The sequence below is a fragment of the Dendrobates tinctorius genome, unplaced genomic scaffold, assembly GCF_039654945.1.
Source record: "Dendrobates tinctorius isolate UK_male_01 unplaced genomic scaffold, ASM3965494v1 ptg000010l, whole genome shotgun sequence".
In the NCBI taxonomy this organism is placed as follows: Eukaryota; Metazoa; Chordata; class Amphibia; order Anura; family Dendrobatidae; genus Dendrobates; species Dendrobates tinctorius.
The window spans coordinates 803,683-829,528 of NW_027361678.1; the positions used below are offsets into that span (position 1 = coordinate 803,683).

The 25,846-nt window shown below is 43.9% G+C and overlaps 1 protein-coding gene and 1 long non-coding RNA gene across 3 annotated transcripts in view; one reads left to right on the forward strand and one right to left on the reverse strand.

Annotated features, from left to right (window-relative positions):
* Positions 1-781, reverse strand: part of DAAM1 (dishevelled associated activator of morphogenesis 1) — a 214,121-nt gene extending 213,340 nt beyond the window's left edge. For both annotated transcript variants that reach the window (XM_073585596.1, XM_073585564.1), the window contains exon 1: positions 643-781. The gene's annotated coding sequence lies outside the window, so the exon portion shown is untranslated. The remainder of the gene's footprint in view (positions 1-642) is intronic.
* A 148-nt stretch (positions 782-929) lies between these two features.
* LOC141098010 (uncharacterized) lies at positions 930-6,040 on the forward strand. The gene is made up of 4 exons (XR_012234113.1): positions 930-1,066; positions 2,677-2,793; positions 3,794-3,897; positions 5,251-6,040. It is a non-coding gene; the product is annotated as an uncharacterized lncRNA (long non-coding RNA).
* Positions 6,041-25,846: the final 19,806 nt, after the last annotated feature.

Below are 25,846 nucleotides of genomic sequence, written 5' to 3' on the forward strand. Positions count from 1 at the left end.
GCACGCACCGACACAACATACACATGCCACTCACCGACGCAACATACACACGGCACGCACCGACGCAACATACAGACAGCGCGCACCGATGCAACATACACACGGTACGCACCAATGCAATATACAGACAGCACGCCAAAGCAACATAAACGGTATGCACCAATGCAACAAACATACAGACATCGTGTCTAGATATTGCTCTTATTGGCTTCCTATGAAATTGTGCAGATGGGTTTTGAGCCTCCTATGGATAACAGGTACCAGGGGGCGGCATATGCAGAAAACTAAGAATATATAACACCCAATATTCTGAATATATATGTGTGTAATATGGCAAAAAAAACTGCACAATCACAGATGACTCTGGCAGCCAGAGAACCTGTTTAATAGATCATCACTGTAGAGGACTGGTTAGTGATAGTCCCAAGTACCCACTTTGCTGCTTTGTACAACACCACAGCCCACACCAGTGCCATATACACCCTATAGTGACAGCAATCCTCCAGCGAAGCCTGGCGTCCAGAACAATACCCATGTAGTCACCCAGGACATGGCAGCAGAGCCCCCATTGTGAGTGCTGCTCCCAGCCCGCTCTGCTGTCACACCCAGCCCCTGCTGCGCCCCCCACTGCCCAGTCCTCACCTGCACTGCTCCATGCCTCACATTGCAGCAGGCGCCGGGCTCTATGGTAACTCTCGCAGCCGCTGTGCAGCGCAGCTCGCAGGTGACATCATCCTCCTCGGTGTGATAGGACACAATTGTGACTCTCTCTGTGCCCTGTGCGCAGGGGCAGCTGATAACGCGCGCAGGATTCTGGGAGCTGTAGTTCTGGGCGGCTGTTGTCTGCGCCCAAACAAAGCGTTACTGAACTACAACCCCCACAATAGATCCGGCTCTGCTCTGCTTCCCTGTGTGCGGCTCTTATCTGCAGGCGAAGAATAGGATTGCCTGTTGACAATAGGAGGAGTGCGGGGCTCTGCAGCACAAAGCTCAGCGTGCGGGGCTGACACCTGGCGTTCACTCCTGGGGATGCACCCTGTGGAACATGGGGGAGGTGACTCGTGAGGTATGCAATTTTTTTTTTAATATTATGTATTTCTTCCCCTGGATTATCATTTTTGCATTTTTTCATTAATTATTAACTACTATATATTTGTATTATTATTTACATGTTTATTGTTAGAATTGATAATAGTTAATAATTAATATTTATTAGTATTTGTATGTGTTATTTTATTCTGCAAGTTACACAGTTGACGATACCAAACAGCCTATATATATATATATATATATATATATATATATTATTACAAATGGGATAAATATTAGGAGAATTTAATATTATTTCTATCACTCTAGTTATTAATTATTAACTATTATTACATATTTTTATTATCAATATGTATTTATTTTATTCTAACTGTTACGCTCTTAGCGATACCGATTAGCATATATATATAGAGTATATGGGATAAATATTATTGCATGATATTTATTTTTATTATTTCTATAGTTATTATATTTATGATTGCATATACAAGCATTATTTTACTGTGACAGGTACGCACGTGTCGCTACCAAGTAAGTTGTTTTTATTCTTTTTTTTACATATGGGTCTGAATAAATAACAGGACATTTTATTATTTATTCTTCTTCTTAATTTTTATAATTACTGTTGTTAATTATTAACCTTTATCCTGTTTATTATTTACATTTATTATTTCATTCTGACAGTTATGCACACAGAGATGCCAAAATATTTTTTAGATTATTTTTATTTATTTTTATTTTTTAGATTTTTTTTAATGTTCCAGAAAAAGCCTAGTGGTGTAAACTTTAGAAAAAAGTTTTACATTTTTTTTTATATATATATTTTTTATTGGACTTTCCCTACGAAGTTGAATTGGGGGGGGCCGCACTGTACAGGGTACTGAAATATCGCAGGCAGGTCGTCATAGGTGTACAAACATGGCAGGCATGACCTTTTATACCCCCTTCTCCTCGGCTGCCACGACAACGCCATCAGCACCCCTCGATATTGGGCGTTAGGTGTCGGAAGAAAAACCTCCCCCCGTTTCCATCCTTAGATGCCGCTGTCGCGATTGGCAGCAGCATCTGAAAGGTTACATTGCTGCAATCGGATCAGGTAGTCTCGGGTGCGGCTGTATAATACACCTGCGACGTATGGAGGGGGCTCAGCACCTGACCTCCTATTATTTTTACTTATCTTTTTTTTGAGGTCATATCACAAGCAGGGTTGGACTGGCCCACCAGAGAACCGGAGAATCCTCTGGTGGACCCTACCTTCTTCTTTAGGAGAGTCCATAGTGCAAACCTTGCAGCTGCCTTGGGACTCTTGAGTGGGGGAGAAAGGTGGGCCCCCTGGTGGGCCCAATGTTCTTCAATCTGACACTGATCACAAGGTGGGTCAGAGATCCCGGTTCCGGGGCTGCGCTCGCGGAAACGAAGCGTCCTCCATGGTATAAAATTAAGGATTTTACAACACCAACGCGTTTCGGACTGTCGCCTTTTTTCAAGGTAAAAAAAAACAAACGTCTCCTTACAATCTGAGATCTGATCAACAAAAAGTACAAAGTTGTACAATTTTTATGTCACTTTATATTAAAGAGGTTTTCTTTTTTTTTTTTTTAACCTTTATCAACCTGTGCCCTGCAGCGCCACGGGCAGGAGAAACGAACCATTACAGCTCGACAGTAAGTCGAGTCCTCCAGAGCAAATGACAGATGAGGCTCCTGAATGGGAACACCTCTTATAAAGAAGTTTTCCCGCAAGGTAAGTGAACACGTTTCTGATCACTGGTGGTCCCAATAGTGGGACCCCTACTCGTATGAGTGCCTTTGAATGGAGCGTTGGTCAAGCATATGCGCTGCTCAGTCCAGTGTGTATGGAAACAGAAGTAGCGGAGCGCAGTACAAGCCGTGGGACCCCAGGGATCAGACATTTAGGGGATACATTTGATTATGGGAAAACCCTTTTAATCCAGAATTTACAAATATGGAATATAAAAATGATATTTTTTTTTGTAAACCAACATGACTTTTATACTGAACTTGTCTGTAATTTAACAGCAATTAATTAAAGCTCACACCAAAGGCCATCAGAAAGGTGTGAAATTGGAACGGTAAAAAATACATTAAAAAGCATCCAACATAGCATGCAGACATCCACTACAAAGTAATGTGTCATCAGAAAATGATGTTAAAGGCAATCTGTCAGCAGGTTTTTGCAACCTAATCTGAGAGCAGCATAATGTAGCGACAGAGACCCTGATTCCAGCGATGTGTCACTTATTGGGCTCCCTGCTGTAGTTTTGATAAACAATAGTTTTATCAGCAGGAGATTATCACTAGAGGACTAGTAATTGTGCTGCCATGTAGTCCAACCACACCCCCAACATCGATTGGCAGCTTTCTGCCTATGCACAGTGAACACTGAAAGCAGCCAGTCAGTGGTGTGGGTGGGGTCATGCACAGCTCAGCATTCAGAGAACTGGTAGAACTGCAGCTGAGAAATCACTGATTTTATCAAACCTACAGGAAGTAACCCAGTATGTAATACATAGCTGGATTCTGGGTCTCTGCCCCAACGTCATGCTGCTCTCACATGGGGTAGCAAAAACCTGTTGACAGATCTGCTATTTTTTTTTTTTTTTTAAATTGTGATTTTTTTAAAAAAAATTTCATATCACTCTTTATATAAAAAAGAGACGTCTTGAAATTTTCACACTGAACCATAGGCCTAATAATACACTCATACTTCTTATTATTTCCAGCAGCCACAAGGACATAGTGAGTAAAAGGCTGGCTCTGACCCATTGACATGGATAGAAGTATTTTGTGGGTGAGCTCCATCTGGGCAAAGCTCACGGGGGAGAAGGTGAGCTGTGACATTGACTATTGTGAATGGTAAATCCTGTGTTATCTCTACTGTATATAGAGATGTTATCAGTCATTTTTACAGGTGGAGGAGGTGAGCTGTGACATCACCTACTGTGAATGGTGGACCCTGTGTTATCTACTGTATATAGAGGAATTATCAGTCATTGTACAGGAGGAGGAGGTGAGCTGTGACATCACCTACTGTGAATGGTGGATCTGATGTTATCTACTGTATATAGAGATGTAATCAGTCATTGTACAGGAGGAGGTGAGCTGTGACATCACCTTTCGTGTATGGTGGATACTTGTGTTATCTCTATATCTGTATATAGAGGTGTTATCAGTCACTGTATGTTACTACACCCGGCGATACTCACCTTGCTTCCCTGGTCCCTTGCCGCGTCTCGCCTGCTCTTCTGGGTCCTAGATAGTGGATGGCAGAATGATCTAAAGTGTATGGCCAGTGTAGATTTAAATTTAGTGTCTAGTTTGAAAATTGCAAAACTTCTGTGTTTGTTCCTTGTTTTTGTTTCTTTTTTAATATAGTTATTTACAAAACGAAAAAAAAAATCAAACTTTTTTTTTCAAAATACCTTAATTTCTGATGTAAACATTTCTTATGACACATTCTCTGATGGGACCACCAACGCTGTGTGTTCTCAGACCACAGTAGTCGGACCACTCACAGATCTGCAGGAAAGTTCACCTGGCTGACTGGTTTTCGTAGCATGGCGCTGCTTAGCAGGAGCAAATCCATTGCAATAAATTAGGAAATTAGGGTTTATGGCTCGACTTTCAAGTACCTTTGAACACTGCATGGGCATCATGAATAAAGAATGACATTATCAATGGACAGTGACACAAGAAACACAGAATTTATGGTGGGGGGCAATTTAGAAGCGAAACAGAATGGTGGATAGTGAAGTCAGCCATCTCCCTACCAGATGTAACTGTAATTCATAGGGATTTAGGAACACAAACACTGGACACAGGAGGATTGGGAAAACATTGTCTGGGCTGATGGCTCCTAGTTTTTTGCTGCTGGAAAGATCACGGTCCATGCGTGGTCTACACTCTACAGAACGCGCTGGTGGAGGAAATGCGATGGTAGGTGGTATGTTTTTATAGCACATTCGGAGACAGGTTTGTTTAGGACAGGATGTTTAAACATTGATGATCACCATTTACATGTGTTGATTGATGTCCCAGTCCGCCTGGGTGGGAGATAGAACTTCATGCCTTGAGGCTGCGGAGCACCTGGAACGGTACAGGGAATATGGCAGGAAAGTTTGCATTGCACAGAGATAGATATCTGCAAAATCCAACTAAATTGTGCTCTCCTGACATACAGGGAATCAACTATCTGGATGAAAAAAATGGACACAACAAGCTGTGCCACCGACGAAAGGCACGCCAGAGGAGGCAAAGAACGCTCCAAGGATATTCTGTATTCACGTGAATCCCTGCACAGGCTGTAGGTGTAAGTGTGACGCCCCAGGAGTATGGTCGCCACAGTCGCATTACCTTCCTCCTAGGGAGGGTGATGTCATGCTTGGAAGCAATGAAGGGTCTCTCTGTCAGGTAAACACAACACACAGCACAGTTCCCACTCCAGGCCAGCAGAGGGAGCTCTGAACCAAAACTGGGGGAAGAGCTGCTCTCTGGGGGCCAGGAAGGGGAAATTAGTCAGTGCGTGTGAGGAGGGCAACATGTGTTGACGTGAGAAGAGGAGCTGGAAGATTGAGCAGAGTTCGGAGCTCACTTCTAGCTATAGCGCATGATCTGGAGCCCAGTCTCCAAGGTTGTATGGATACTGATGTTCCTGCAGCAGAAACCGGAGGAATAGGCAGCTGTAAATGCTCTGTTCCCATATAAAACTCGGAGGCACAACAGCAACGGGTGAGGTAGAAGAAGAAGAAGGCTACAGCTGTCTGCCATACGAGGGAGTTCTAAAAGAGAACAAGCAAGTGGAACTTCAGTGTAATAACACAGTACTGCAAGTACCTAAGATAAGCGCTAGAAAGGAGACTACACAACCCATCTGAAAGAGAGATTCCTAAGTTGCTTCCAGGCCGGCCAGCCTCTGTTCCATCTGTAATGTGGAATTCTGGACTGCATTTACCAAGCAAAGTAAAGGTAAAAGAAACTGCACCCTATTGTGTCCTTGCCTTCTTCCTGCAAACTCTCCAGCACTGCTACATTTCTGTGCCAGACACTACACCCTCTTCCTCATCACCTATCCTCTTCATCTACTCTGCCCTGGGACAGCAGCCCTGCCTGTGGAGGGCTACAACATCATTGCTGCACCACACCATCTGTCCCAGAGGATCTGTCTGCAGCATCGGCTTACATCTTCATTGCCGAACACCACAGGTGGCGTCACGAACTATTCATCTAACTACATTCCACCATTCACATCTCCTCACATCTCCCTATTACTTGGGCACCAGGGCCACGGTCCGGGTCACCGCTGCTGTGACACATCCCACTGATACCGGCCCGGTACCGAGTACCCCACAGCCCTGGGAGGGCGACCCACCTGCGTCAAAAAAACAAGTTTATTTACAATTTCATTTTTTGATGTAAATTGGTGACTTATAATAATAATCTTAGTTTTCACGGCAATGGATGCAAGGCAGCAAATGAGATATATTGTATATAAGGGATCGTTCCCTGCCCCAATAGAAAAAAACACTTCCACCAAGACTCCTTGCAAAAATATAGTGCATTTACTGCATATTTCACACTTTGCAACAGGTGCTTGTGTGAACATACCATTATATCAGCCACACTATTCTTTTACATGGACGCCCAGGGCCACGGACCGGGTCACCGCTACTGTGACACTTCCCTCTGAGATACCGGCCCGGTACCGAGTACCCCACTGCCCTGGCGGGCGATCCATAAGCACCAGTGTGCAGGAAGAACCTGTGATGGGAAAGCTATGCTGCGGACCCTCCCTCATCAGGATCTGCTCAGGTCCCAGCAGTCGGACCCCTACTAATTAATAATCTAAGGCATATACATGGCAATTTGATTTCTTTCAAAATCTGACATGTCTCCAATTCTATGGGACGGTGCACATTGCATGATTTTTTGCTCGGAGCAAGAGGTCTGAGGATAAAAATTGGACGTGCACAGTCCTGTAGAATTTCATAGGTACAAGTGCTACATATTTTACAGACTATAAGAAGCACTTTTTTCCCAAAAAATTTTGGGGAAAAATGGGACATGCATCTTATAGTTCAAATGTAGCTTGTGGTGGTAATAGAGTGGGATCACTGGAGGCAGAGTCCCTTCCTCAGGAAGCCGACAGCGACAGAAGCGGTATGATGCTGTATGTCCGATGTCAGCGGTAAGGCAGAGCAGAGTGCATTGCTTTCCCGGCAGCCATTTTCCGGAAGCCAAGGGCCGCATGCGCAGACTGGGATTTTGGGCTGGCCACTTCTCTGAAGCCCATGGCTTACGGTGCGGTGCGTCTTATAGTCCGAAAAATACGGTATGTAATCAGCCCTGACTCACACAATTTCTACCTCCTTGACCTTGACGCCCCAGAGTTGTTTTAGAAACCATACTGGACGGTAAGAACCAAGCCATGCCTTCCAAAAAATTTCTAGTAATTTTATCTTCCCATGATCTTGTACTCTTCCTGCCATATAACATAATTTAGTTCTCTCGTAATTCACATTTCCCTCTAAAAGTCTGCGGAATGTGGGTGATATAAATAACATGTGAAAACAAGTGCTTCTAAATGTACTCTCCAATATATCATGACCACGGGGAATTCTCTATTACATGTAAGAGCAGTGTACAGCTGTACCGTGAGCTCATCTTTTAGTGTCAGGTCAACCAACAATCAATTATTATTTGAGGGTTTTTTTTTTTTAACATAACCTGATTTGAACTTTTGGGTTTTGTCTGGAGATATTCGGGATATTCAGTAGGACAACAATAACGTTATCTCTAAAAATGAAGAGGAAAACTTGGTTAAGTCATTTTTTTGAATTTATCATTGCTGCTTTTTAAGCCATTTTTTGGCGGTTCAGTTTGGAGCCATCTGTCCAGTGTCGGACTGGGCTGGCAGATGTGTCCACCAATAACTGACTCTTTGAACCCACTGTTCAACTTTATGCAAAAATGACCTGACCCTAGTAAGCAAATTTACTTTTTCTTCCATGTAATATTAATTTGGATAGCTTGCTTACTGAATGACTAGATGAGATCTTTTTCAGCAAATAGTAAATGAAGTGCAGTAGCACAGGGGCCCACCGGAGGATTCTCCTGTTCTCCTTTCGGCCAGTCCGAGCCTGATTGTAGAGCACTCCTTTCACATATGTCTGCCCCAGAAGAACCTATTATGGAATAAACTTAGTTTGCTGTGTAAACATTTGTACAATTGGGTCTACCTATAATCCAACATTTCATGCAAAGCAGATTGTTGCCCCGTGGTACTTTAGAAATACATACTGTATGTATATAATTTCTTTACCTGACAAATGCCACTGTTCTCCTTAATCTGGTGTTATTTTGATTTTGCTCTTCTCTTCGTTTATAAGTTATCGCTGCCTTTTCCCTGTATGTAAATCTAGGTTTTTTTAGCCAAGTAGGTGTGGTACTTAATATTTCTCTGTAAGAATATTCTTTAGGATCAAGCTCCTTTGGATAAAAAAAGACTACATTTATATACAGGGAAGAGGAGGCCATATTTCAGGAATTGCGAAGAACAAGGTAAAAAAAAATAAACAACAACCCCAGATTAAGAAAAACAGGGGCATTTACACTACGTAAAATAATAACATATTTAACTCCTTCACGCAATGGCTATTTTCTTTTTTTTTTCTCCTCCCTTCTTCCATGAGATATACCGTAACTTTTTTTATTTTCCCATCAATATGGCCATCAGAGGGCTATTTTTTTTTTATGGAATGAGTTGTACTTTTGAATTACACCACTGAATTTGTCATATAGTGTACTGGAAAATGTGGGAAAAAAAATTCCAAGTGTGGTCAAATTGTAACAAAAAGTGCAATTCCACAATTGTATTTTTATTTACCATGTTCACTATATGGTAAAACTGACCTGGTAACATGATTCCCCAAGTCAGTATGGGTGCACATATACTAAATATGTATAGTTTATTTTTTATTTAAGTGGTGAAATTTTTTTTTACAAAATTTGTATGAAAAAAGATTTTGCGTTTGTCGCCATATTTCTATCACGTATTTGTTTTGTTTTTTTCCAGTGACACTACGAGCTAATTGGGGCTGTGCTGTAGTTCCCTGCACAGCAACTGGCTGGAAATTACTCTGTAGGACCAGATAGCAGATCAATTCAGGTTTCACCGGCCAGTGCCACAACGCAATGTTTTAGTTCCCTTGTGGTGGCACTGCCAGAGGAATTAGTATTTTCTGCCAGGTATTACCATTTGAAATAACTTAAAGGGTTTCTCCAGGAATAAAAAACAAATAAATAACTGAAGGAAATGTCATTATAAATAAATCCTAAATACATTTAATTAGCAAATTACAATGCTTTTTCTAGAGAGGCAATCACTGTAGGATAAAAATGGCTGTCACCTTGTTACACTGAGAGAAACCTGTTCTAGAATGTTAGGACAGGAGCCTGTGAGCATGTGCAGTAGGAAGTTGTGACCTGGAGATACTAATATTATTATTCATAAAAACAGCGCACAGCAGTGTGAGTGGCCTCTTCTTACCTCACCGCCTCCCGCATCTCCAGTATTTGTAGTGGAGTACATGTTCCTACATATAAAGAAGGGCAGAGCTTCCTACTGTACATGCTCACAGGCTCTTGTCCTACTGCAAATGCTCACAGGCACCTGTCTTATTACTGTACATGCTCACAGGCTCCTGTCTTACTGCACATGCTCACAGGCTCCTGACTTACTGCACATTCTCACAGGCTCCTGTCTTACTGCACATGCTCACAGGTTCCTGTCTTACTGCACATGCTCACAGGCTCCGGTCTTACTGCACATGCTCACAGGCTCCTGTCTTACTGCACATGCTCACAGGTTCCTGTCTTACTGCACATGCTCACAGGCTCCGGTCTTACTGCACATGCTCACAGGCTCCTGTCTTACTGCACATGCTCACAGGTTCCTGTCTTACTGCACATGCTCACAGGCTCCGGTCTTACTGCACATGCTCACAGGCTCCTGTCTTACTGCACATGCTCACAGGTTCCTGTCCTACTGCACATGCTCACAGGCTCCTGTCTTACTGCACATGCTCACAGGCTCCTGCCTTACTACACATTTAAATTCTATATGGATTACCTCCATAGACAAAATGATTGTGATTTTCTAATTAAATTACCTTCCTAGACAAAATGATTGAGACATGCTAATTAAATGTATTTAGAAATGTATTTATACTGACATTTTCTTTATTTTTTCTATTCTTGGAAAACCACTTTCACTATACTCTAATTTATTATGTTTGACCATTTAATCCATATCTCTATTTGGACACATGACAATAGCTTGTCCTTGACCTTAGGTAGTTGCTTTCTTGTCTCTCTCTGCTAGCTATCATGCTGTAATTGGCAGAACCAGTAAAAGAGTGTTCAATTTCCTTGCAGTACCCCCACAGGCTAAATAAAGTATTACATGCTGCCAATGAAAATCAATGGGCTGGTGTATTGTAATGTGCAAACATGGTGGATCCTTCAGAAAGAGGGAGATGTTTTTTGCAGTTGCTCTTTATCTTGGATAATTAGTTTTGATTTGGAATGAGCATCCCCCGATTAAATAAAAATGTTCTAATATGGCAATAAAGGACTTAACGACTTTTCATACACCTGCAGTCTGGGCCCTAAGCCTTTTCATTGCATATCTTGCAGCAATTGAGGCTTTGGCTTCATAAACTGCCACATGTGTCTCTTAGTAAAGAAATCATTATAACCCCCTCCACACCTGAACCTTGTTAAAGGAGGTCCTGACCTAAAGAAGTCACTTCCTGCCTTCATCCATTTATCAGATCAGTGTTATTAGTTCTTTGCCCCGGTTTCTGTGTCTCCCGAGTTCTGCTTATTCTCATATTCTGCTTCCATAACAATCTAGTGTTGACTTCTGATCCTCATCTTTCTTTTTTTTCTTGACTTGGTTTCTTGGTGACCTTGATTGTGCTGTTTTCTGATTATTTGTACTGACCCCTGGTGTTTCTCACTTCACTGTTTGCACCTTGTTCTGACCCTGCCATGTTTATTGGTTTTGATCTTGTCCTGCCCGCCTTGGTCCTAGGTTTCCATATGGAATCCCACAGCTGTCTTCTCTCCTGCTGAAGTCTCCACCATGACCCACCTATAAGCAGACACATATATTGGGCCCGATTTATCATTGCATTTGTCCATTTTTTGTCTAATTTTTGGTGTTTTTCATGTTGCCCTATTTTTCTTTTTCATGTGTTCACCCGTTTTTCTTTTTATGTTCATCATTGTGAGCGCAGTTTGAGGTGATGTTTTCGGCTGATTTATCAATTGCAACTATTTAAAAAGTCGCAATTTTTTTTGTGCAGATGTGCTCTAGCCCCATCCCTCTGCTTCTCACTGGAGTGCATTTATGTACTGTACATCTCAAATATTTTCACAAATTTTAAGATATTTTATCAGAAAATGCAACTTTTTGACCTAAATAATGAGTTAAAAGAGGTTAAAGGGAGCCGGTCATGTAAAATAACGCTATTAACCTGCAGATATGGGGTTAATCTGCAGGTTAATAGCCTTGTGTCAGCGTGGGGCACCGTAAGAGCCCAACTTCCAGGAAGAAATAAACTTTATTCCCCCCTCGGCAGCGTTCGGCTTCCAATGGGTGACGCCGACAAGGTATCAGTGTATAGAGAGCAGCGGTTGTAACCACTCCCCAGCACTGACTGACAGCCGGCTCTAATGAGGAGTCTGTTGTCAGTGAGTGCTGGGGGTATGGTTACAGTCGCTGCTCTTTACACACAGAGCGTTGGCTGAAACCGTGCCAGCACTGCCCCTAAGACTGAAACGCGAATGCTGCAAGGAGGAATAAAGTTCATTTCCTTGTGGCAGCGGGGCGTTCAGTGCCGACGCCACAAAGTGTCAGAACACTATTAACCCAATATCTACAGGTTAATAACATTATGTTATATGACAGCCATTTTGAAGAGTTTGGCACTAAAAAAACTTCAGTGAATTCCAAATGACAATAAACAAAAAAGTTAACGTTTCAATAAAACCTTTTAAATGTAAAGATACAATTGCAGGAAATGTTCCCAGAGTAGTTTATATACTGTAGAAAACAGCATTGCAGGACACTTATAAAAACACTAGCTGGAGGCCCGATGCTATCGCATCAGGGGGGCGGTAGTGTCACGATGGGGGCAGGCTTTGCAGTGTTGAGAATCTCTCCCCCCATGTGCTCAACCACCTATCCACTCTCTCTTTCCCCATGTGCTGTCTTCTCCCATCTGTGCTCTCTTCTTTGACCTGTCTACCCCATGTGATATCCCCCTTGTCTGCTGTCTCATGCCTTCCTGTGCTGTGTTCTCCCTTCATGTGCTGTCCCGTTTGAGCTGTCTCCCCCCTGTGCTCTGTCTATCTCACTCCTGAGCTTTTTCTCTCTCCCCCATCTGCTGTCTTCTCTCATTGTCTGTGTCTGACCATGTACAGAACATACAACAGCTCCTGGGCACGGGAGAAAGCAAAAGACAATACTGACATTACAGCAGGAGATCGCAGAGGATACATTTTGTGAGGTAAAATATTGTTTAAAAACAGTAAAATATTTTACCTCACAAAATGAATCCTCTGTGATCCCCTGCTGTAATGTCAGTAATGTCTTTTGCTTCCTCCCCTGCCCAGGAGATGTGGTATGCTCTGCACACGGTCAGACACAGACAATTTTTAAAATGAACTTTTGTTCATGGGAAAACCCCTTTAATGTGACCGGCTTCCTCTGCCTGTAGACACGTCGCACATCTGCCACCGGAATCAGCCGAATGATTCACTGCACCTGCGCAGTAAATCAGACCACTGCCATCTTTGTGCAGACAGGTAGTGGCGGTCACATTAAAACTGCGCATGCGCTCCTGTACAAAGATGGTGGCGGTCAGTGAATCATTCGGCTGATCCCAGCAGCGGCGTGTTCGCGACGGTGTTCCGCTGGTGGTACCGCGCAAGAGGCTTCGTACAGCGTATACTGTGTGTGTTTGGTGCATATGGCATATACAGTGTGTGTGCGTGGTGCGTACGGCGTATACAATGTGTGTGTGTGTGGTGCAATGGTGTTCCGCTGGTGGTACCACACAAGAGGCTGCGTACAGCGTATACTGTGTGTGTGTGTTTGGTGCATATGGCATATACTGTGTGTGTTTTTGTGTGCGTGGTGTGTACGGCGTATACAATGTGTGTGTGTGTGGTGCAATGGTGTTCCGCTGGTGGTACCGAGCAAGAGGCTGGTACCACCAGCAGTTTCCATGTTGAGACACCCATCACTTGGGTGTCCCAATATTGCTGTCGGTGAACTTCCGCTGCTTGGATTTCTGGGATCCGGACACACCTGGACGAAACAGGATGTGAAGACATTACAAGATAATTATATATTAGAAGATAACAGATGGTGTTACATGTCATCATGCCATTGAATCTTTCATATTACTGCTGAAACCTGCTGCATTCATACTGCTGCAACCCACCAACCTACTGTCTCCTTCCCCACGATCCTGTAGCATGTAAGCCCGAAAGGGCAGGGTCCTCTCTCCACTATATCAGTCTGTCATTGTTAGTTTGTTTACTGTAAGTGATAATTGTAATTTGTATGTAACCCCTTCTCATGTACAGCACCATGGAATCAATGGTGCTATATAAATAAATAATAATAATAATAATAATATTACAGACAGTGGAGCTATATGAGTTATTCTGACTCCATAACTAGGCTGTGAGTGTGGGGCACCTTGGACAGTGTTTCCATGGATCTCTGGATGAACCAGTACTCACACAAAGAACTTCGTCAGATGGCTTCAACTCGACTGCAGAGGCACAGCGTGACGATTCCAGAAGTTTCATTTTCAAGCTGAATTCTTGTTTTATGCACAAGAGTGCGTGTAAAGGGGTTAAGTAAAAATGTTCATTATTGTATTTATTACTCTTTGCTAACTGGTACTGCTACATGTTTACGTGTTACCGCACGTATGAAATGGTACTGCTACCTGTTGTGAATTCACTTTCTGGCCTACCTCTGGTTACTAGTGAAGGTAGTGGAGCTGGTTGTATTGACAGAGGGGTCGCGAGTTCTCTTTCTGGGCTCCCTCTGGTGGTTACAGGAGGTAATGGAGCTGATCTAATTAACAGAGGTCTGCCACATGATAATGAGGAGGATAATTGGACATCTGGAGTTTCTGATTGGATTTAAGACAGCCGACTCCCTCTATCCCTGCTGGTGATTTTTTCCTGCTTCCTGAGGTCTTATTTTCCAGCTCAGTCCCTGAATGCTCAAGCTAAGTGTTCTTTTGCTATTGTTCACATTTGATTTGGTTTTGTCTATTTCAGTTTTGTGTGGTCAGCCAGCCCCGACTGGGGCTGTGCTAAATTTCCATCCTTATGTTACTGTTTGTGCCAGTTTGTTTTTGTCCCTTATTAGATTGGCCTCTCTTTGCTCTGCTTTCAGAATATACCAGAGTGCTGATATAGTGGGCGAAGTCTAGTGACTTCAGTGTTTTTTCTATCAGACGTGTTGGGCATTTTTTGCAGGTTTTTTTGCATGACAGTGTCTTTCCTTTCCTGTCCTGTCTAGTTAGTTTGGGCCCCATCGTTTGCTCAGCCTATTTTCCTACCTGCGTTTGTGTTTTCATCTTGTCTCACCGACATTATATGTTTGGAGGCTATCTATTCCTTTGGGGGTCTGCTCTGGGGCAGTTTAGATTTCCCCTTTCTCGCTTTAGGCTTATTTAGTTCTCCGGCTGTGTCGAGGCATCTAGAATCATCGTAGGTACGCTCCACGGCTTCTGCTAGTTGTATGGATAGGATCAGGGGTCTGCAATCCGCTTAGTTGCCAACCTCTCTGTTTTTCTGTGGCTTAGCTTGGTTTCTTTCCTCCTCGGTGACCCAATCATAACAGCTACCCCTTCTGGGTATTACCATTGTTTTGTCTTTACATTTTATTGTATTATTGCTTTTATTTGCACATAGTTTTGATAATGTTTACTGCATTTCATGGTTTGTCATTTACAGTATAGGGAAAGCATAGTGCTCTTTTTTGGACACTAGAGGGGGGCACTCTAATATATAGAATTCCCAGTAGGATAGGGTAAAGTATAGGAGGGGCTGCCAGGAGTTAAGGTTAGAGTACAAGGGAAGTTAGTTCAGATGGGGCCAGGGTGCCCGAAGTGTCCACATTGGCGTAGGCCCAGGACGCTTCAGCAGCCACGCAAGGTTAAGCAGCGACAGCCCACATTATCCACGGCCACTGGACATCAATACAATGGGCAAGTACAGTAGAGAGAAGATGTAGTGACTCATAGCCTGGGAATACACCTTTAGGGCGGGTGTCAGTTGGAGTGAGGAACAGAAGGAAGTTGAAGCTTCGCAGGGATTGGTACAGATGGGTCATATACTTTTCCAGAGGCAACCAAACTGGGTGGTGGATGATTTCAAGACTGGGGCAAAACAGGCAGAAGGAGAGGGTAGGCCGGGAAGAAGCTGGGAAGCAGTCTAAGATGGTCCGGTCCAGACGTATGCTGTATAGAAGTGTAAGCAAAGTAGAGAGAGCTGAGGAAGCAAGTAAAGATGAATGTGTATCATATGATGTGCCAACTGTGGATATGTTGTGTGAAGTTATCAATAAAGAAACTGTTCAAGTTACTATGGACTGTGTCTCAATTACTGGGAGTCGCATCGGAGAAGGGCCATCGCTGCTTGGGAAGTGCCCAAGGGGACCCAAACCTGGAGACGCAGGTACGCTGAACAGTGAAATGCAATTCTCTGTGAGGGAAGGCCGGGACACTGATGCTTTAGAGTCTCTGGCCACAACTATAGTCCTGGCCTCCCTTTACATTACAATAGTAGTAACTGCAACAACTGCAGTGGGTAAAAAGACAATTCTGAACAAGAGATGTACAGAGATGAACTTAGCAAGATGGCTGACATAGACCAACTGGGGAAGAAGGGAAGGGTTACTTACATCAGAGCTGGGCTACAGGGAGAGAGACAGGACAAACGTCTAAAAGGCAAACTGATTACATAGCAACGATACAAATGTCACTGGTTTACTGCAACAGAGAGGAGCCAGAAGATCACTGTGTCTGATTTCTCCTACTCCACGGATTAGAAGCACTTGACCTTCATATGAAACAGTGCAGGATTCTTTTAGTAGTGCAGGGGTAAAATCTGCTCAGTTGAGAGCTCTTGGAAGCTTTCCTGCATTAAGGCTCTCAGCCATTCACTGTTGGCCACTTCCCTCTCCTATATATATTCTGGGCCCTGCCAAGCAATCATTGTCAGAGTTAGATTATGCTGCATGGTTAGGAGATGGTGGTTTGTGGTTATTTGAGAAGGTGTTTGGTAGATTTATCTGAGCCTGTTGCGAGGTTTTGGGTGTGTGCTAATTCCCCTCCTACTGAGTATATTTGTATGATTGTTTTCCTTGATCCCTTTTTGTATTACCTTGTTAGTCTGGTTGGTGTACACTACTACTCCCCTCTTCAATGGGTGGGGGATTCAGGAGCTAAGGCAAGGTAGGTGGCCCTGGTTTCTTCATCATCACAAGTAATCCGGAAAACAGGGCAAGCTAAGGCTCCCTTAGGGTGTGTGCACACACTGCGGATTTTGCTGCGGTTTTTGCTGCGGTGTACAGTACCATGATTCCATATGGGAATCAAAAACCGCAGTGCAGACGGTGCGGATTTTTCAGCGCAGTTTTTCTGCGGTTTTGAAACCGCAGAAAGAATTGACATGTCAATTCTTTCTGCGGATTCCGCTGCGGTTTGCCATCTCCTCCATTGAGGAGATGAAAAACCGCAGGGCAAAACCGCAGAGCAATCCACAGGTAAAACCGCAGGTCTTTTGACCTGCAGTTTCACCTGCGGATTTTACAAAATCCGCGTGGATGAATCCGCACCTAAATCCGCAGCGTGTGCACATAGCCTTAGTGTTAGGGACGGGGAAGGAACCCCTGGTCCTGAGATACCCGACAACAGAGTTGTGGGACATGACACTCACACTGCGGTTATATAAAGCCAACAGTATGTGATATTAACCACGCAGTCATTACAAGGTTTTAGGCTGTGTGCACACGCTGCGGATTTAGGTGCGGAATCATCCGCGCGGATTTTGTAAAAACTGCAGGTCAAAATACCTGCGGTTTTACCTGCGGATTGCTCTGTGGTTTTTCATCTCCTCAATGGAGGAGATGGCAAACCGCAGCGGAATCCGCAGATAGAATTGACATGTCAATTCTTTCTGCGGATTGAAAACCGCAGATAATCTGCGCGGAAAATTCCGCACCGTCTGCATTGCGGTTTTTGATTCCCATAGGGAATCATGGTACTGTACACCGCAGCAAAAACTGCTGCGAGTCCGCAGCGGCCAAAACCGCTGCAGAACCGCAGCAAAATCCGCAGCGTGTGCACACAGCCTTACTCACTTCAGGCTTACCTACAGGCAGATGGTTAAAGGATGTGGGGTTAGTAGGAGGGTGAGTTACAAATGTTTACAGCACTACACAGATACACGCTCCTTGTGCCAGATTAGATTGCAAACATTCAGTAAAGGAGAGAATAACTTTTTCATCTGCAAATGTTCATGACATATGTTGAATCTGGAAGAAAAAATTACAGATATCTACACATTTCACAAAACTTCAGAAACAAACATTTTTATTTTTAAAGAATTATGTCTATCACAGAATAACACGGTTGTAACTGCTGAGGATGCAGAGGCTATTAGTCACCCCTGACCCTAAAGCCTGATTAAAAAAGTTGTGAAGCACATGGATTCACTGGGGCACTGATGATGTTAAGTTAGGGCATGTTCACATTGCTCTAAGACCATACTTAGGATAGGGGACACTCATTACGGGTGGAAGAAAGGCAGTTCCGGCTGCTAAATAGGAAAGGGTTCTTTACAGTCAGAGCAGTCAGACTGTGGAATACCCTACCACAGGAGGTAGTAATAGCAGACACTAGAACAGGTTTTATACAAGGGCCGGATGATTTTCTCAATACACATAACATTGTGGGTTATAGATAATTTAGTTGCAAAATGCATAATTGGTGGAAAGAGGTTGCACTTGATGGACCTCGGTCTTTTTTCAACAGACACCTCAATCAGGCTGGTTTATGTTGGTATATCTCTTTTTAACAGTATAGATCAGTGCAATCAACTATTCTTTACTATGCAGAGTAGAGATGATTGAATTTCCCCAAAATGGTTGAGTGTAGATCTGCTTGAATCGTCCAGAAGATTAAATTAAAAGAAATTTGGCCAGAATTGAAAGTGTCCAAAAAAGACATCAGAAGAACAGAGGGAGTGAGGAAATTGGGACAGCAGGACAGGTGATGGGGTCCTAGAATAGGTGTGTATAATCCTTTATTATTTTTATTTAGCATTATCTCCAGCCTATAAAGATTCCAGTAAAAATCAGCTGAAATTCTACCAGATTAGTGGGAATCAAATTTCATTTTCTCATCTCTAATGTAAAGGCATTCCTCAAAACAGATGTATATCTTAGCCAGTATATGTTATGGCTCACCTGGTTAGTTGTGTTGTTCAGCAAGAGGAGAAGCACAGATCGAAGACATTGATGTTGTAAAGTTGGATAGGCCTTGAAGATACATGACCCGGCACTGGAGCCAGGACAACAAAGTAACAACAAAGTATGTTTTTCTTAAAGCATGTGAGCTTATGTAGTGGTCTATGTGACAGGTGTACCTTAGGAAATGCTATAAATGTATTACTCTGACATACACTGTGATTATAGGGAGAACAGAGACTGACATCTCTATCCAGAACTGTACAGTTCATGATATAAATACAGAACCTATATATAAACACCAACATGCTAGACTCACCTGGTGAGGTGGATTCTCAAAGCCCAAAGTCTGGGTGGGCACACGATCCACGGGCGTCAGTGCAGCAGACATTTGATATACGCAGAAAACAGGTAGCAAAGGCACTGGAGGCTGTAAGCAGATAGGAGACCGGGAAGTTTGATCAGACCATATCCCTGTACGATCACAACAAAGCAGGGGCACATTTATAAGATTATCCCAGCACAGGAACATTTTATTTAAACACATCCAATTGTGGAATTTATGGTTATTCCAAGATCTATTGATTAAAATTAGCTTTTGTTCATGGGAAAACTCCTTTTAAGGTCAGATTTCCATTCGTCCAGTGTCAGTTGCAGGAGGTCTTTATAGTGAGCAAGAGCCATGTCACTTAGTAGTGGCTCAGAGATGGAAGTGGGAACATCTTGAGAAGTGTGCTGCACTAGGTTACAGAGGGAAAATTGCCTCTGTAACTGACCATGGTGTAGGAGACTGACCTCACATAAAGAAGAGGAAGAGGAGATCATCCTGACAGATAGTGTCCCATTGGGAGGACATAGAAACTTGTGACTCAGAGTCAGTATTAAAGGAGGGCAAGGAACTATTGTGAGCTATCAGCAAAGTGTGAAGGCCTAAACAGGGAGAGACTGCTCAACTGAAAAACGGGTGTGAGTATAGGCACAATTGAGATCTGAAATGTGTGAAGCTGCAGGGAATGGTGTGAGTATGAGATGTGTGTCGGCTCACCAGAGTGGTATAATTGCGTATACCTGTACCTATACCAGTATAATACTGTACCTGTTGTAAATAGACATTCTTCTCTACAGCAGCGGTGGGACTACAATGTGACTGATGTGAAACACAGGAAGAGGAAGTGTGGCCATCTTAACGGCAGTCTTCATCTAATGAGAACAGGGCGAGGATGTGCTGGAGAGGATTCCGACAACATCCTATAATGGAAGCACCTCACCGAGACCAGAGCAGCAGCATATTGGAGCTGATCTTGTCCGTGACCAGAATATGTCCAGATGTGAGGAAACTTCTGCCAGGAACACTGCTAAGAGGCGGAAAAGGCCGGGACCTAGTGTGAGAGGTATTGGATGTAGCTGAAGAGTTAAGCCAAATGCATCAATGCTACCGTTCAACTGTTGGAGGGTCCCCGCATCCATTCGTATACACCAATTGTTCGTCCGGAGCAGATTCGGGTCGGTAAGAACGCTAAGGCCCACTGCGCCACCGCAGCAGGTCACCGTGCACACACTACACTACATTCTGGCACCAAAAGCGTTGAGGCTGAGATAGAGCCTGTAGTTAGATAATTAGGCATATTGACTGTTCAGGCCACGTTTATTGCCGAAATCAGCATCCAGAATTTCGGATTTGTTGCCATGTTTCCAAACTAAAAATCCTAATCCGCATGCCGTCATGGCACACAATGGACTTCAGACCAAACTTGAACTTCCTTTTGTTCTAGGAGAGAGAGTTTTTGTGGAATATTATAGTACGGGACAATTGTTCAACTTCGATAAACTTTGTTTAATTTAATTAGCTGACACAGTTGGTTAACTTTTGGGGTATTTTCAATATAATTAAGGATGGACTATTCATCTGAGTTCATTGAGATCACATTGAGACAGGAGAGGGATATTTGGTTGGGCAATAGGAGTAATTGATTGTAAAATTGTAATATGTTGTGCTGACCTGCAGATGACCCCATACGTTACACTCATATAATCAATCCAGTTTCCAGAGTTTAAACAGGTAACAGGCCGCTGGTGTAGACAGGCACGCCAGTAGATAGACTTATAGAAAGTACAGTAGGTACAGATTGTTTTGGTGCCTTGCTCTACAGCTGTTTCAGCTTTCTGGCTAAATGTCTATAGTGTTTTGAATGTTTTCTATTGTCTGGTTAAATTACCCACATAACTATTAAAATAATTAAGGTGTGTGAACTGTGTAGGAGTTGGTTTTCTCGCCCTTGTCTCCGCTGTATTCTGACGAACACTCCCCGGTACATAACTTACATGAGTTCAGGAACATCAACCTGACTAAAGAGTGGGAAAGAGCTACATAAGTGATTTATGGGTGCTGAAGTTTGAAACATTTTAAATATTGTGTCTCCATACCGGATGACTGTTACTTACTCCAGGTAGAACTGTTTCTATTGTTTTGTTTCTTGTCGGAAGCCAGTGTACACCTGGTGCACACTACTGTGGGCAAAGTGACACGCGGTCTGGTCAGCCTCTTCCTCACTCAGTGGGGAAAAAAGTTCTCCCACTTAAAAAGATGAGAGAGGCCTGTAATTGACATCATAGGTAGACCAAAACTATGAGAGTCAAAATGAAAAAAACAAATCAAGAAAATCAACTTGGCAATAATTATTTTGAAATTATGGTGGAAAATAAGTGTTTGGTCACCTAAAAACATGCAAGAATTCTGGCTCTCACAGACCTGTAACTTCTTCTTTAAGAGGCTCCTCTGTCCTCCACTCATTACCTGTAGTAATGACACCTGTTTGAGGTTGTGGACAGGTGTCTTTACTGATAACAAGTTCAAACAGTCACACTCCAAACTCTACCACGGTGAAGACCAAAGAGCTGTCAAAGGACACCAGAAACAAATTTGTAGCCCTGCACCAGGCTGGGAAGACTGAATCTGCAATAGGCAAGCAGCTTGGTGTGATGAAATCAACTGTGGGAGCAATAATATGAAAATGGAAGACATACAAGACCACTGATAATGTCCCTCGATCTGGGGCTCCATGCAAGATCTCACCCCGTGGGGACAAAATGATCACAAGAACGGTGTGCAAAAATCCCAGAACCACAATGGGGACCTAGTGAAAGACCTGCATTGAGCTGGGACCACCATAACAAAGACTACCTTCAGTAACACACTACACCACCAGGGAATCAGATCCTGCAGTGCCAGACTTGTCCCCCTGCTTAAGCCAGTACATGTCCGGGCCCGTCTGAAGTTTGCTAGAGAGCATTTGGATTACTCAGAAGAGTATTGGGACAATGTCACATGGTCTGATGAAACCAAAGTAGAACTGTTTGGTAGAAACAAAACTTGTCGTGTTTGGAGGAGACAGAATGCTGAGTTGCATCCAAGAACACCATACCTACTGTGAAGCATGGTGGTGGCAACAACATGCTTTGGGGCTGTTTCTCTGCAAAGGGACCAGGACGACTGATCCATGTGTATGAAAGAATGAATGGGACCATGTATCGTGAGATTTTGAGTGTCTTCCATCAGCAAGGGCATTGAAAATGAAACGTGGATGGGTCTTTCAGCATGATAATGATCACAAGCACACGGCCAGGGCAGCGAAGGAGTGGCTTTGTAAGAAGCATATGAAGGTCCTGGAGTGGCCTAGCCAGTCTCCAGATCTCAACCCCATAGAAAACGTTTGGAGGGATTTGAAAATCTGTGTTGCCCAGTGACAGGGCCCACAACATCACTGCTCTAGAGGAGATCTGCATACAGGAATGGTCCAACATACCACTAACAGTGTGTGCCAACCTTGTGAAAACTTACAGAAAATGTTTGACCTCTGTCATTGCCAACAAAGGATATATAACAAAATATTGAGATGAACTTTTGTTAATGACCAAATACTTATTTTCCATCATAATTTGCAAAATAAATCTTGTGAAATCAGACAAGGTGATTTTCTGGATTTGTTTTCTCATTTTGCCTCTCATAGTTGTGGTCTACCTATGATGTCAATTACAGGTCTCTCATCTTTTTAAGTGGGGGAACTTGCACAAGTGGTGGCTGAGTAAATACTTTTTTTCACCACTGTACACGACAGAAGACCAAGGTAAAAAGACATAACATGGAGCAATGGGCAAAATACAGGGCTAAATAAAAATATAAACCTTTTTTTCAGAGGCAGATATTATCGTTGTAAGGACCCTAATACAGAAGAATAATTTTGAAGAGATATAATTTGCAATGTAGCCTTTGGCGCAGAACTGAATGCAATTTAAGACCTGATTCGGACAAGTTTTTTTTCTTGTACGTGAAAAAATGTGCAGACTTTCATCGGGGTGCTGGATAACATTTTCATCGGTGATTGGTCGGTGTGTCAGTTTTAGTGATTTTCTTATATGCTGTACACCCAATAAAAAAAATTCTTCTAGTAGTTACAATGGGTTAAAAACTGCATTTTTGTGCTTGTCATGATTATTATGGATCAACAGACTTGTGTGAGTAATTTGATTTGTGACTTTGATCAATACCCAACATGTCTCTACGATTTTTTTGTGGTCTGTGAATAAACACAAACATGTGAACGACTAGAATGGATACGTATACTATCCTTAGAAAACACGGCAAGAACATGTACGTGAAAAAACGTCTGTCTAAATGAGGCCTAAATCTGTATTTTCTTTTCTGCCTGTAAATTTAGGCACAGAGATTGCACCAAGTGTACAGTCAGTGTAATGCTGAATTTCTTCAGTCTATACTGTCAAGCATCACTGTACGTCTCTAAAATGGGGACATTTGAGGGTGATATTGTCTAGAACGAGCATTCCTAGGTTCTTTCTGTCTAAACACATGTCAAACGAGTAAAATGTTTATTTATTGGATGAAATTATTTTTAAGCTTGCTTATAGATTTTCTGGCATCTGTAAATCGACTATTAACCTGAATTAAAAGGCAACAACAATGGTGTTTGTAGCTAAACTATATGTTTTGTGATTTTGCCATAGTTATAGACTAAAAATTTGCCTCCTTGTGTGTAAAGCATTACTCTGAGTCATCGGGGCGGTATGGCATCCTGGCCGAGTCACCGAGTCATCCTTGTAAATACGCCCATCAGTCATGCTTGGTGAGGCTGAGGATAATACACCTTGATATGACAGAAGTTTTTTGAGCATGGGCCTTAATAAAGCATGTGCGGGATCTCAGAGACATCTGTGCTGATGTGGCGCCCCTGAGGGTTCAGTTGCCACATAGGTACTGCACCTCCTCCTGAGGTGTGGTACCCCACCATCCAGGTGAGTTGGAGGCTCCTAACTACGCTCCAACACTCGCATGTGCTGGGAGGCGGGTGGAGAGAGATGATACAAAAGAGTGGGAAGAGTGAAAGTTAGTAGTGAGTTGGTTAGAGGAGAGAGAAGAGAGAAGATGGGTGTCTGAGGGACGTGCTACAGCAGGTCCCAGTTATCTGGGCTGCTGGCACGAGAAAGACCAGAGAAAGAGACTGATATGATTGATAACCTAACCTTCCATAAGAGAGAGAGAGAACAGATCGGAACAAAGGAGAATAGAAGGACGGTGGGAAGCAGGTTGAGAAAGAGAGAGAACCCTTCCAGTCAAGAGAGCGCAAAGGCCGGGGCCCGGTCCTCGAGGTTGATTGGATCGTTATGTCCGGCAACAGACACCGGAGGAGTAGTGAGCCGCTAACGCCTTGCTCCCATCATAGACTTGGGACACAACAGCAACTGAATAGAGAGCCGGGACGCAGAGTGGAGTCCCCAAAGCAGGTTACAGCTGTCTGTCATACAAGTAAAGACTAGGAACACCTAGAGAGAGGCATTCCAGGGTAACTAAGTACTGGAGTGCTTCGCACCTAAAGGCGCATTGGAGGAGTCGTTCAGTAAGGTACATGTTGGCGGAGTGTGGAAGGGAGAATCCTATCCTGCCTGGAGGTTGGCTGGTGCCCTGACCTGGAGAACACGGTACGGAGGCAGGCAGTTGTGTGAACTGCAAACAGTGAGTAAAGCTTTGGAACCGCACACTCTGGTGTCCTCCAGTTATTCCCGCACCACTACACCTGGGTAGCAGCCTCCATACCATTCTGCGCTTCTCCTCATCCATTGCACCTACTCTGCCCTGGGACTACAGCTCCACCTGTGGGGAGCTATACCATCTCTGCTGCACCACACCATCAGTCCCAGTGGATCTGTATGCAGCGTTGGCTTACCATCTTACTTGCCAAACACCACGGGTGGCGTCACAAACTATTCATATAAATTTTAACAGCATTAACATCACCGCCATTGATATTGGGCGCACAGGGCCACGGACCGGGTCACCGCTGCTGTGACACATTCTCGCCTTGACACCGGCCCGGTACCGAGTAACCCCGCTGCCCTGGGTGTGCGAGGGCGACCCAATTTTGGCGTCACAAACAGGATAACGAGACCCGATGCCATCGGGTTCTGTGTGCCTTGGATTTACAACTTTTGAAAATGTGCAGAAGACCAAATTTAATAGACTGTAAAATGGACATTAGAAATGGCCGCTGGCGCGGAGAAGAAGGGTGTGAAGAGATGGGAGGTCCTAAGAAAAGACTGCGAAGAGTCTTGGGCCGTCCCTGCCTGAATTACAATGTGACCAATGCATGGCCCACCCCAGAGGGGTTCGTATACTGGCTTGGTATGGAGGCGCTGGAGGAAGACGCCGACCCCGGAAGGAGGGGCAGAGAAAGCCAGTGGCGAGCAGAAGGGCGGAGCAAGAAGAACGCTAGAACGCTATTTTGGAGAGCAAGGGAAGGAGGCCTGCGGAGCGCGGGGAACTGAATCTCCCTGGCGCCATGGCTGAAGGCTCCAACCCGATCTCAAGAATGGATCCCCAACAGCTGGAGGACAAGATTATCCAGCTGACACGCCGCCTGCGACTGAGGCGAGAAGCGCTATGGACATTGGACCTGCAGCGCGCCCAGGAAGAGCCCACACCTGCGGTACCCGCGACACCGGTACCCGCCACTGCTGCACCGGATCTTTTCTTGGCAGACCCTGCAGAGCTCGGAGCCGCTGCCATGCCATTGGTAGCGTACTCCATCCCCTCTTTGCCGCTGATACCGGAGGAGTTGTACACAGCCCAGGGAGCTGAACCGGAGGAAGAGGAGCCCCTGCTCGGGCCTGGCGCGGCTGCGCAGGTCCCGCCAGCCACCCC